Source organism: Heterocephalus glaber, unplaced genomic scaffold (assembly GCF_053883595.1).
Source record: "Heterocephalus glaber isolate CG9 unplaced genomic scaffold, H.glaber_assembly_v1.0 deba00001472, whole genome shotgun sequence".
Classification (NCBI taxonomy): domain Eukaryota; kingdom Metazoa; phylum Chordata; class Mammalia; order Rodentia; family Bathyergidae; genus Heterocephalus; species Heterocephalus glaber.
The window spans coordinates 18,884,706-18,898,817 of record NW_028258315.1 but is presented as its reverse complement, the minus strand read 5'-3'; the positions used below and the strand labels follow the sequence as shown (position 1 = coordinate 18,898,817).

The 14,112-nt window shown below is 40.0% G+C and overlaps 1 protein-coding gene across 2 annotated transcripts in view; it reads left to right on the top strand.

The window, feature by feature from the left end:
• Positions 1–14,112, top strand: part of Mboat1 (membrane bound glycerophospholipid O-acyltransferase 1) — a 186,176-nt gene that overhangs the window by 122,219 nt on the left and 49,845 nt on the right. Inside the window, exon 13 of one of the 2 annotated variants that reach the window (XR_002395974.2) lies at positions 12,493–12,689. The exons of the other annotated variant lie outside the window; for it this stretch is intronic. The gene's annotated coding sequence lies outside the window, so the exon portion shown is untranslated. The remainder of the gene's footprint in view (positions 1–12,492; positions 12,690–14,112) is intronic. 2 annotated transcript variants of the gene reach the window in all.

The window sequence follows — 14,112 nt, the reverse complement described above, 5'->3', positions numbered from 1 at the left end:
TCTTCCTTAAAGAGCTAAAGGCAACATATTACAGTGATACATGCATATCCATGTTTATAGCCCCAGAATTCATAATAGCTCAATCTTGGAAGCAGCCTGTATGTCCATCAACAGACGAATGAATAAAGAAAATGTGGTATTTACACTAATCTGCCATAACAAAGGACAAACTAGAGTCATTTGTAGGAATATGGATGCACCTTTTGACCCTAATAGTAAATGAAATAAATCAGGCAGACAAGTTTAAGTATTGCATGGTTTCTTTTATATGAGCACCCAAATTTTATATAAAGAGCCAAAGAAAAGATAGGCAGTAGGAAGTAAGGTGATAGATTTTTCTCAAATGGGAAGGGGACCAAGAGATGGAGGAGGGGTGAAGGGGAAGGAAAAGGGATGAAAAAAGGTACAAAGATTTGTTATGTACTTGTACCAACTTCATGCAAGGAGTGGAAACCCTAGGTACTGCAAACACATACTTTAAAAAAAAAAAGTATGTGTGGGCCAGTACATGAGCACACTCCTGTTTAACCAGGAAATCCAGGGCAGTCCTACCAGGCAGCCCCCCAGGAGGTCTTGTATTGTAGGGAGAGGGGATGTAGGTGTCTAAAATTTGTCACTTTCTCCAATAGGAACATTTGGAAATTCAAGATCAGGAAAAACGCACATCTTGCATAATGGTGAGAGTGATCAATATCACCATTGGCATGAAGTGTGTGAAATGATCCATATTCCATTGAAGTTTGAACTTGCAATACGATTTATGACCAGATATCACTGAATTTAAGTATCTTGATTTCTGAGAAAACTTTGATACTGAGTGAAAGGACCACTAGCATGGCCAGCTTCTTATTGTGAGGCTTTCTGTGGTGTTAACAGAACAATACAGAGAGGAGGGATTAGTGTCCTTCCCAGAGAACCATTTACCCATAGAAAAAAGTTCCATTTAAGATCGGAGTTTAAACTGAAGATTGGGACTGTTTTCATTATCTTAGAAATCTGAGTTGTCTTAAATATAATAGGCACTTAGGATGTGTTAGATTGTAAATTTTTAAGTTGAAAAGAAATGCATTTTTTAAGGCAAAGCCGAAATACAGTGGAACCTCGGTTCACAAACTTAATTCGTTTCATGATTCTGGAAAAGGTGGCCACGTTCATGTCCATTCTGGAAAGATGGCCAGGGTCATGTTTATCACAGGATGGAGAGTTTGCAAATGAAACCAAAATTTTGCCAAATGCTTCTGTTTGTGAACCAAATTATTCACAAACAAAACCATTCCTGAACCAAGGTACCTCTGTATTCTAACTTAGTGTTTTTTAAGATTACTTTTAATGTTACCATAAAGAACAATATTATTATTACTTGGTAGTTGCAAAAAGGAAAATACTTCAGCCTGATAGATTGGTTAGGAGAGAAAACGGCAGGAGGAGGAAACTGGGACAAGAACAGAGGAGTTAGCAGGTGGCTCCTTGGAACTGTGGGCTGTGCTCTCCCTTACTGTGGTCCCCGGGCAGCGAGTGCGTATTCCTCCTCGACCATTAACTCCTGCTGCACATTGGACCACACAGAAAGCTTTAAAAAGTGACCAATACCTGGGCCCTCTGGGCACTGCATCTTTGTTCTTCTCTTGTCTCCAGCAGTTAGCATAGTGCCTGTCATGTAATGAAGACTTAGTTAATGTTTGTTGAATGAATGAGGGATTGAATGAATTAGTTTAATGCATCGCTGCACTTGACAGTTTTGATTGAACCACTTTTGCACCAGGAAACATTGTTTCTGCTTTTCAGAAGTGGTTTACAAAATAAAGGCTTATGTTTTCAGGGAATTCTGGAAGCATATTATGTGAAATAATCACTCAACCAGTTCACATAGTCTGAACCTCTTTGATTCATCTATCTGTTAATTAATGCATTCACTGATTTATCTTATGTGTCATATCCTGGTGTGGACCTGGCACTCTGTTGGGTACTGCAAGCGAAAGATGTGGAAGACATTCTGTGTCCTAGACAAGCTCACAGTGAGCAGAGAAAGATGTGAGTGCCAGCCATGTGCTGTGGGACTATCCAGGAGAATCCCAGCCTACAGACATCAGAAAGCGATTGGTTACCTTCTCCTTGTTTGTCTGCACTTTAGAGTGACTCTGGATACTTAAAGTTTACCCGGGACAGCAGCATCACTGCTCCGCAGTCTTTGTCCAGGTGAAGTTAAGCTTGCCCTTGTCCTGAAATTGCATGTTGACCTTGAACATGTTAGCCCCAGGAAATGCAGGAGCAGACCAGAGTAGCAGTTTGTGGTTTTATGGTTGCCCACAGAGAGAATTTCCTGACTCAGCTAATGACTTCACAAGCCCATGAGTAAAGATATTTTCTTGGAAAAGACCCAGCCCACCTGAGCTTTGTCTTAACTCCCTAATCTTATCTAAGGTGACCTACTGTTTGGTAAGGGGAAAAAACCCCTAGCATTCATTGATACTTTCACTGGTATTTTAGAGTTCTGTGAACTTGGCAGTATTCTCCTCTTACAGATGTGGAAACCAAGTCTCAGAGGCTGTAACTAACAGGTGTCAAAAGATGAAATTACAACAAATTTAGTTGGCTTTTATTTTTGATTCACTAATTCAGGCAGCTTCTACCATTTCTACAAATTAGAATGAGAGTTACCCATGGGCAGGGGCAGACAGCGGGTTTGTAACGTAGGAACAAGGAAACAATGGTAGAAAAGCAGTTGATTGGATAACTGTGGGTTATTTCAGATTATTGATTTATTGTAAGGGTTAAAACTGAGGGACTTTCCATATTTTAGTAAATCAAGTAGAGTGGAATTTCCTGTTTCCAGGGGAAACAGGTCTGTTTCGGAGATGTACCTGCTTCTTTAGCTTGAGTGATCGCATTCTGGTTTGGTCTGGCTCACTGGGTTTAGTACAAGAGCGCAGTCCAAAATAGTGGCCTCCCGTAAATGTTTTTTTTTTTTTTTTTTTTTGGTACCGGGGATTGAACTCGTATCCTTGCGTTTGCGCAGCAGGTGGCAAAACCACTGAGCTAAATTCCTGGCCCTCGTAAATGTTAACACATACTTTGCCCAAGGTCACCCATCTAGTTAGTGGCAAAGCTGCAGTTTGCCCCCTGGTGTGGCTGACTTCAAGGTTCCCTTCACCTCCTATTGCAGAAGCACATTTGTTTTCAGAGAGGAAAAGAGTTTTAAAGCTGAAAGTAACTCCAGCACTTACCTGCTTCAGTGCTTTCCATATGCAGACAGGTTGACCCTGCCACCTAGGGAGCTTGCTAAACATGCAATGAGTTGGAAAACAGATGTGTTGTTGAAAACAAAAATGCTGACCGACCCTATTTCCGTCATCTAAATGGAGCAATAGAATTCATATCAATGCAGGATAATGGTAACTTACTTCCCTTGTACTGGTTAGTGGAAGCCAAGCAAAATTGTTCATATTAAAGAATAGGTATTTTGGACCTTCTGTCATTGCTTCTGTTCCTCAAAGCCTTTTTGTTTAAGATGGTCCTAAACATATTTTAGGACATGCAAGGGTCTCCAGGTAATTGATGTTTGTTGTGAGGAACAAATTGCTTTGCTAGAGATAGCAACAGGATTTTGGGATAATTAGGCATAGATCACTCAGGAACAGAATAGACAGATGGCAGAAATTTGAAGTCTGAGGAGGAGACTCCCTAGTATGTGGGTTGGTCAGAGTGACCTTTAAGGACAGGAAGGTGTCTAATTGCTGGGCTGTTGCATAATGTTTCTCTTTTAGCTATAGAGACATTTTCAAATTTTCATATTTGCAGTACTGAAGATTGAGCCCAGGGCCTCATGTGTGGTAGGCAAGTGGTCATTCCTGAGCTACACTTCCAGGCCTCTAGAGATATTTTTAATTTTAGAAGAAGGTACAGTTGATTACAGTTTCATTTAACATTGGGAGAAGAGAAGTGACGAGAATAGATCGAATAAGATTGACAGTGCACTTGGAGCTAGAGATTGAAACAAGATGTGGCCAGAGTAACCAAAGTCGTCTCCAGGAATCTACAGATAAACTGGCCAAGATATTGTCCATGGAATTGGAAGTCTGCTGTGCTTCTCATTATTTGAATTTCTAAGTACAGAGACATCTTATAAAGCCAGAGACCTTGGGGATATGCCCATAACAGATGTCTTCACAGATACTTCGTTATGAACAGATTTCAGAATCCCACTCCTCAGACACCTTGACTTAGTTGGGGTGGAGTTAAGCCCAAGAATCAGTATCATTAATTACCTATGCACATAATTCTCATGCACACCCAAATTGAGTTACTGCTGGCTTAGTATCACTTTTTACATCTGAGGAAACTAAGCCATGGCGGTTTTAATGCTTGCGTGAGTCATCACAAATCTCTAAAGCAGAGATGAAAGCATATTTTGATCCTCTAGAGTGTATTTCCCAAAAATAGAGTTGCTTCCTCTGAACATCATCCAGCACAGCTGTACTTCCTCAGAACAAATGGGTTACAGAGGAGCCCTCTATATTTCCTGTGTCCCCCTTAGCCTTAAGAATGAGTGTACAGGTGAGTGTTTGGGTAGTTTCAAGCACCTGTACATCTGCATTCCCTGGGTCTCAGGTGGTCTCCAGTGCTCGGGAAGCCTCACCAGTAGTTTTACCATAACTGCTGATCCAACCTGTGGAGGCAGATGGGGACCGCTTTCTGGACAGTGTAGCACTTTTCTAGAGAAAATCCTTTTTGGATCCACATGGCCCTCAGGATCCATTGGTCTCTTTTGTTTTCAAACAAAATTCATACAGGGTAAGCACTTTTGACATTCAAATTTACATGGTCTAAGCAGTTGCTGGTTACAATTATCTGTTCATTCTGGGACTTCTGTCTATTGTCTTTGCTTCACAGGCAAAATGACCTTTCAGCATTCCTAGCTGCAGTGCTAGGTTGGAACTGTCTATGTGTGCACTGGGGTGGAAAAGCTCCCATATGCCAGGACAAGTTTTCTGCCTGGCTACCACTAACCTCCTCCCTCCAACCCTACATGGTGCTTCCAGGGACTTCCTGGATGACCCATTAGGCCATTGCTCTTCATAAATCTCCTGTTAGCTCCTGCTGTCTGCAGCATAAAGCCCAAGCCCTTCCCTTCTCTCTTAACCAGCCTTGGTTCCACTGTTCCTCAGTCCTGCAGCTGGCCCTGTGTGGACCCTTCTCCAGCAGCCTGGAGCTACTTGTGACTTAGTTCTGCCGCCTGAAAAACCTTCCTTTAAAATTATTCTAATTGTTAGTACATTTAGATTGTACAAATGAATGGATTTCATTGTGATTTCCATACATGTGTATAACATACTTCGATCCTATCCATCATCCCTATTAGACTTGCCTTTTCAATGCTGGGGATTGAACCCTAACCTTTCCACATGGTAGGCAAGTGCTCTACCACTGAGTTGCACCTCAGCCCTAGACCTCATTTTTCTTTTCTTTGAGTAGGCACTTACCAAAGCAAAAAAGAGCTTCAAGTAGCACTATACCCAAAGGAAACTATGGACTAATAAAAGGCAAGAGGAAATATGGAGTCACTGGCTCATTACTAGGACCATTATAATGTTGGATTCTACATTTTTAGACAGACAGAGAAGATACATTGTACTGGATGCTGTTTTCCCTGTGAACTCCTCCTTTCACCTCTGGATTCTGCTCATCCCCAATAATCCCTTGAGTTGTATTGACTTGTTTTGATTTGTTTTTTTTCCAGCTAGACTGCTAGCTGCCTGATAACTCCAAGTTGTGTTTCTTTATGTCTTCATACTTAGCAAAGCCCTGACTTAAAGGGGTTCTGGGTCAGTGTTAGTTGAACAGATGAAAACTGAGTCAGTTCCATGCACCATGGCAGGATTGCTTTTCTGGGCTGAGGCAGAGGGAGATCTGGGAGAAGTGGGTTGAGTGTGAGGTTCTGAGACTCTCATTCAGAGACCAGCACTGTAAATAGTCCTAATAATGAGCCAGTGGCTCCATACTTCTTCCATGGGGGTCCAGCCTTTTTCTTCAATATAGTGCTGCTTTGAGCTCTTTTCTCCACTAGGATTTGGGTGGGACTCTGTTCCTGGGACCTCTTCATTCCCTGGACTCCTCACTGTTAAGACCCTCATCTTTTACAACTTTGGGTAGTTAGTCCTGTTAAAAACTGTGTAGTGCTTCATTGTTTGCATAACCAAGTTGGTATTTATTTATCCCACTACGATGGACTTTGTGTTAGTTAGGGTAGCACTATCATAACCAAGGTCCACAGGCTGAGTGTCTTAATCAACAAACATCATTGCCTCATAATCCTAGAGGCAACAAATCCAAGGTCCAGGTGTCAGCAGGGTTGGTTTCTTCTGAGGCCTTTCTTATCTCTGAAATGGCTGTCCACTCCCAGTGTCCTTGTTGTCCTCCTCCTCCTCCTCCTCCTCTTCTTCTTCCCCCCTCCTCCCTCCCCTTCTTCCCTTCTTCCTCCTCCTCTTCAGTACTTAGGATTGAACCCATGGCTTTGCATATGTGAGGCAAATGCTCTACCACTGAGCTACATCCCCCACCCTTTTTACGTTGAGACAAGAATCTTGTTAAGTTGCACAGGCTGGCCTCAAACTTGTGCTCCTCTGGCCTCAGCCTCCCAGATAGCTGGATTACTGGTGTACACCAGTGCACCTGGGTTTAATCTCTCCTCTATGGAATCTGATCATAGTGGATTAAGGCTCACCAGAAAATTGTCATTTTACCTTTTTAAAGGCTTCATCTCCAAGTTAGTCACATTGTCATGTACTAGGGGATAGGACTTCAACATCTGAATTTAGGGTGGACCCACAGGCCTTACAGACTTTTGGCCTGTTCTCCAAGGCAATAGACCATGCTGCAGTGAACAGCCTTTTGTATTTCTTAGAGCACACATGAGATATGGTAGGGTTGGTGTGGGGTAGTAGAGTAGGTATTCTGAAGCAGAATTTCAGGATCTTACTGTAAAGAAATGCATTTTCAGGCTGCTAGGTGCTTTTGTTCTCAGGAAGGCTATGTGAACCTTTCCCTCCCCTGCAGTGTATAACAGCTGTCCTATTTCACATTGGTACTTGGTCTTAGCAGACTGTTACTTATTTATTGATTTATTTATTTATTTTTGTCAGTCTACTCGGTGTGGAAAAAAATACATGCAGAGAAAAGTAATTCTGCTTCCTAGGCCTGCTCTTGGCTTTTTGGTCCCATTTCCTGCAAGCAGCCATTGTCATCTTCTGACACATCTTTGTCTGAGAAATTCTCTGCCCTGCATCTGAGTTTTCAGCTTGCTGCAAGTAGATCCTATCATACTCATTTCTCCATGTTGTTATAGAAACTTCCTGAAAGTTGTTTTGAATGGCTGCATAATTATCTGTGAGCAAATGCATCATAGATTTGGAAAACATTTTCCTAATTCTTGGGCACTTGGTTGCGGATTTGTTTACAGAGTATAGTATTTCTTCTAGAAAATTTTAAAAATGTGTAAATAGAATAGAGAATCCATTATCCCAGTGCCTGCTGACATTTTTAATTTTAGTTTTAGATTTGGTAGTTTTGTTTTTATTTTTAGTTGTTCTTTTATGTAGGCATTTATTTTTACAAAAGCCTAATACTTCCTGTAGTGTTTGGAATTCTAATTTTTCATTTAACTTAACAGTGTGAGCATGTTGAATGCCGTGAAATCTCCCATCTCTTTCTCTGCTCCAGTGAGCATACTGAGAAATGAAAATGAGGGAGGCTAGAATGAGAGCTGGCTTGAACATGGCCTAGCAGCTTATTTAATTTTTAAAAGGTAAATCAGTTGCAAACCTTAGATCTTTAAACTATTATTTTTGTAAGAAATTCCTTTGGATACATCATAGTCCATCACACCATGGACATTGAAGCCTGCTTCTTTGAAGCATTTGATCTTCCGTATGGAAAGGAGCAGTTTATTTTCTCTCTCAGTAAGTAGGATATATTTGTATAGGAAATATGGACCTTTAAGGAAAAACTATTCTTTTGGTCTAAAAAGCTGAATAATTTTCCCAAAACCTACCAAGAAATTAACAGAGTGAGCTTACTTCCCTCTCAGGCTTATCAAACTTAAGTTGCCACTAACGAAAATTATTTATCAACAATTTCAATGGAAAATATTGGGAAAAGGAATCTCAGTGGGGAACAGTAACAAAATACACCAAGCCTCCAAACTTTAAAAGACAACAATCCACAAATATATTTTGCCAAGGTAGATTTTGTATGAATAAAGTATTTAAAATAAATTTAAGTTTTATTTTGTCAGCACCAAATCTAACACGTTGGAACACTGAAATGTAATTTTGGTGTTTTAACACTTTTAAGAACTTGAAGTATGGCTTTATAAACTGGATTCTAATGATAAGTAAGCACAGGATAGCTGTGAACTGAGTAGTTACATGAACACATACATAAACTCTCAGCAGTAATTCGAACTTCAGTCTTGGTAAGGGACCGTGTGATAGAAAGAAGACAGCACAATTTGAAACCCCTACAGCACGCTGTCTTTTGGGTGTTGCTGAACCAGAGTTTCCGTGGGACTAAAGCCATGAAGGTGGTAGAATTACAATAAAGTGCTGAGAGGAAGCTTTGCAGAGAAAGCATGGCAACGGGAGTAAGGAGAGGTGTCAGGGCCGACTTTGTTTGGTTTGGTTTTTGAAATAAGGTCTTGCTATGTTGCCCCAGTTGGTTTCCAACTCCTGAGTTCAAGTGTCTTCCTGCTTCAGCCTCCTGAGTTGTTGTGACTAAAGGTCCACCACTTCACTTGGCTCCCGACTTGGTTTTTGCTGAGCAGCCTGGCAAACAGGTAAATGGTTAACGTTTCCTAGCTTAAGGAACATTCAGTGTCTCCTACTGTCTCTTGAGATAGACTTGAGATAAACAAGGGAGCAATCCCAAAGCACGTGAGAAATAAGGAGACTCTCTCAATTGTGAGTGGTAAATCTTACCTCTGCAAATGATCCAAAACTTTTGACTTGAATGTGCTTTTCCTGAAATAGGGTGAACTAGTGACATCTTGTGGCCATTTCAGGTAATTTCGGGTGGCTCTGGCATGTTCAATAACCAAGTCAGATACTCACTTTCTGCTTCATTCATTCACTGCAAATGGATACACGCTACATACCTGGACACCGCCACTTTAACCTCTTGGCTCTTCTTTTTGAGCAGAAAGTGCTAGTCTGTTGTAGTAAATGTCACATTCCAGCGACTGTTTCTAGAGGGTCAAATACTGAATTGATTCCCGGCCCTCCCCTCTCCTTAACTTTAGAAACAAAAAGAATCTGGGTGTGTGTGGACTGGAAGGAACAGAAGTGTTGCAGGCAAAAGAGCTTTGTGTAAGGCATGTTTCTGCTTCTCACTTTGCTGTATGATTGTGGAGAAAGTGAGTAACCTCTCAATACTTTTCCCCTTAGGTAGAGTAAGAGCAATAATTGTTAAGCGTTAAGTGAGTTAGGTTATAATGTAAATTATTAAGCTAATTTCTTCCATGATGGTAAAGTGAAAACAAGTCATTGTAATATGGGGTCATGTAAATAAATTCTTGGGATATCATTTTCTCATCTCTAAAAAGTGAGAATTAAACTGACCAGTGAAGTTGCTTCTAAAATTTGTTCTATGGTTATGTGTATATAAACATTCTATAATTTTTTCCTTTGGACTCTACAGACTTGTCCATTTCTGTGAGCTCCCCAGCTTGTGTTTGTTAATGTGAGCTAACTTTTTTTTGGCCTATAACTTTGTGGTATTTTGTTTCTTGGTTAATAAGTTCCGAGTGACCTCTTGCTAAAGGAATATACATTCTACATGCTATCTTTCATCATTGACATTTCAGTTTTATGATTGGGGTGGTTAGACAACTTTCTGAATTTTGAAAGAAACAGATTAACTTTCTGGCAAAATTTAAGTCTTCACTGTGTCCAACATGCACAATAGATAAATGCCTTGTTCACATATTGAAGCACAACATAGGAAAATGTAAGACATACCCAACTGGAAAGCCATTCTACAAAATAAATGTCATCCATCCAGTTTTTTAAAAAACCAAAGTAATAAAAGACAAAGATTGAAGAACTGTTTCAGGTTGAAGAAAACTAAAGAGACATGGCAATGTGTGATTTGTATTAGCTTCTGGATCAACTGTTTTCTTATAAAGGACATTACTGGGATAATTGGGAAATTTTGAAAAAGGACTATAGATTAGATCTTAGATCAGTGTACATTTTTTGATTTTTATAATTGTACTGTGGTTATTGAAAAAAATATCCTGTCTTTACATATCAAAATATTTAGGGGTAAAAGAGTATGGAACTTATTGTCAAATAGGAAAAAATCTACTGAATGGGGTGGGGGGAGAATGAGAGAATAAAAGAATGATGAATGATAAATCAGCCAAGATAAAACCTGTAAAATAATCTGGGTACAAATAATTCTTTACAATTTTACAACTTTACTATAAGTCAGAAATTATTTCAAAATTGAAAACATTGCATAGGGTGTAGTAAGAGAAGCCATTAGGAAAAGAACAAAAGGGTAATATGTGGAGCCATTTTAGCCGGCAGTGTAGTCAGCCAAGAGAATGCTTCCAGCTGCTTGGTGCTGAGTGGTGACAGTGACCATAGAGAGAAGCAATGGGATCCCGAGGTGCTTAGGAGAGGAAATAGACATGAGTTGGTGAAGGGCTGACGGGTGATGGTGATACTGCTTGCTGAAGTAATAGACTAGATGCAGGCTTAGAGGAAAACCTGCTGAGTTCCATTTTGTAAGACATACATAAGATACCTTCACAGTGTTCACACAGATTATTGGAGTGGCTAGTGGGTTTGTAGTTCTAGAGCTCAAGGAAGAGGTCAGGGCTGAAGGCAATAGTTTGAGGCCGTTTAGCATGTAGGTAATAGCTGAGTCCATGTGCATGAGTGAGGCTGTCAAGAAAGAGTGAGTCGGAGAAGCGGGTTAAGAAAGCCCAACATTTGAAGACTGGGTAAGAAGGAAAGCAAACATATTATAGGATTGGGAGTAAAAACAGAAATGCGACCATGTGTATGTGTGTGGTTAAAATAGTTATATTAGGATGTTATATCCAATTTTATGACATATTTGAAACTATAGGAAACATAATTTTCTAGCAAAATATGAATTACCAATTTTACTGGGACAAACTATAGTTACAGAACAACTTATAAAGGTCATCAAAGATCTACTTACTATTGAAAAAAGACTATATTTTATGCTTGAGTTCTTTCTAACCTTCCTGGGACAGAAAATTTCTAAGGTCAACCTTGGAAAAATTTAATTTGGGAAAAAGTGTTTAAGAAGAAAAGAGAGAATTAAGAAGAGAAGAAAAATGTGCAATGATATGATGATCAAGAAACAGTGGATGTCTACATCCTTCCCTGACTACTGCATCAGAATTAAACATAAACATTTCCCTGCTTGCTATTCATTGCTGATGGCAGTTAGCAGTACCTCTGGATCAAGTCAGAATATGAGGACAAGAACTGTGACACTTGTGAGTGCTTGTATAATGTGTAGTGCTTTCCAGGCAATAGAGAAGTTGTAGCATCCAAATGTAGGACTAGTTATAATCTTATCTTCTAAGAATCTGTCCTAAAGATTTGAGTACAAGTACATTATTTTCCCCCTTATCCATGGAGAACATATTTCAAGAGCCCTAGTGATTGCCTGAAACCACTGAACCCTCTATATACTATGTATTTTTCCTATACCTGTATAACTATAGTAATGTTTAGTCTATAAATTAGGCACAGGACACGACCCACCTACTTCTGCCTGACATGAACCTAGAAGTCAGCTACTACTCTAAATATTTATAACATCAAGTTTCTAAGATTGCCTCATATCTTCTGATATGAGTCTTTTGTTAGTCAGGTTTTGATTGCTGTGACAAAATACCTGAGTAATCAACGTAAAGGAGTAAAGATTAGGGATGAAGCCCCCATACACACAGCATTTGGCTTTGACAACTCCATGCCTTTTGTCTTAGTTACTTTTCTCTTGTTGCTGAGACAAAATACTTGACACCCAAAGTGGAAGGGGGAAAGGTTTATTTAGCTCATAGTTTATAGAGGTTTCAGTCCACAGTTGGCTGGCTCCAAGGCAGAGTGGCATATAGCAGAGGGGGGTTTCAGGGGAGAAACAGTTCATTGCACACAGAAGACAGAAAAAGCAACAAGGGGCTTTAATAACATCTTTCTGCCCCCTTTATTGTATCCAGGCTATTGGGATTAGGGCTGTGGCAAACCAATCAGTGTACTGATTTAGTAATCACACACTTTAATCCCAGCATCATACACTGTAGATTCAACCACCTCTGAAAAAGCCCCACCTATGACTGCATGAGTTTTTTGGGGGACATCTAGAACCAAACCATAACATCCGTGGATTCTGTACCTTGATTGTGGTCACCCTCCAATCCAAGCCTGCTATGTTCTTTGTTTTCCCTCTGCACAGGACAGCAGAGATACTGACTAAACAACCAACCTGATTGTGGATCTTCATTGTTACCTTACCACAGTGACTTAGGTGAAAGACAGCCACCAGAGACAGCTCTGGAGAAGATGTGGGCCAAATGTAGACTTTCTGAGAAGTTTAAACTCAGGCTGGGAAGGACACAGGGCCCAGCGCTCTGTAATAAGAAGCCAAGCCTGGTAAGTGTGGCTTTCAGAAGCAGCTGGATCTGAAAGTGCTGGCATTGTCAAATGGTCTGCTAGAAATCCCACTCAGCTGTCTACATCAAGCAGAGACCAGTGGTCTGATTGCTTTTCCCATCTACCAATGTGAGTAAGGATATTCCTTAGTGTGGATGGTTGCCACAGTCTGGGGTAAATGGACAGCAAGACCCCTGGAGTGGGGTACAGGCACCTCACAAATCTATAGGCCATAAAGCTAGGCAGAAAAAATTATGACTTGCTGGACTCTAAGGCTGCAGATCCTAGAAAGAAACCACTCATTCAAAAAGTCAAGCATTTTTGTTTTGTTTTGGAATCACTTTTCTCCCTCTTTTTTCCTTTATTGTTTTTTTGGGGCTTGGGGTTTCTTTTTTCCTTTTTCTTTTTAATTTTTTTCCTTTATTTTGTTCCTATTGTTTTTCTTTTTCTTTTTTGGTACTGGGGATTGAACTCAGGTCCTTGTGCTTGCACAGCAGGCGGCGAAACCACTGAGCTAAATCCCCGGCCCTCTTTTTCTTGTTTATTAATTTTTGCTACTTTAATCTAGTTCTATTCATTTCCTTTTACTCTTTTTGTTTTGTTTTGTTTTTGGTACCGGGGATCGAACTTGGGTCCTTGCGCTTGCGCAGCAGGTGGTGAAACCACTGAGCTAAATCCCTGGCCCTCCTTTTACTCTTTAACAGGATCCTTTATCATATTTTCACTCCTCTGTTTCATCTTCCATTAATATTTGGAATTTTATTTTTTTTTACTCTCATTCCCCACTCCCTCTGTTTTTAGTAGAATAGTGATGTCTTGGTTGTTGAACTCAGTATCTTCTAAATTCATGTTTGAACACTGAAAAGTTCGAGAACTGAACATATCTTTCTCATAATAAATAATGGAAAACCAAATATTTTGTTCTGAGGCCCAAAAATTACACAAGCACTGTATCTTGTCCTGGAGAGAATGGCACTTATACCAAAGTGTCACTCCCTTGTGTCTGCGGGGAGATGTGATGCATGACTCACTCTCAGCCCTTACTGGTTTTTTCAAGTTGGATTTTTGGTTCAACTATTGAGCAAAGTTAAAAACACTGAACAGATCTTTTTTCAAACTTTGATGTTCAAGTAGTGGAAAGTCCAAGCTTGGAGCCGTTCGACAACTGAGGTATCACTGTATGACTATTAAACTTTATTAATCTTTAGACAGTTAACTCTATGCTATTACTATTGAATACTTTTCTATTGTTAGGAGAGATATAGTTGTTGCATTTAGTAGATATTTACTGTATGTCAATATTTGGTTTGCCTTAGTGTTTATACTATGAGTATAGATCTCTTTTATGGTTAAGGGTGGTACATTACTGGTTCTTAGGGCACATCAATATTCAGTTTGTCTTTGATACTATTATTATTGCTGA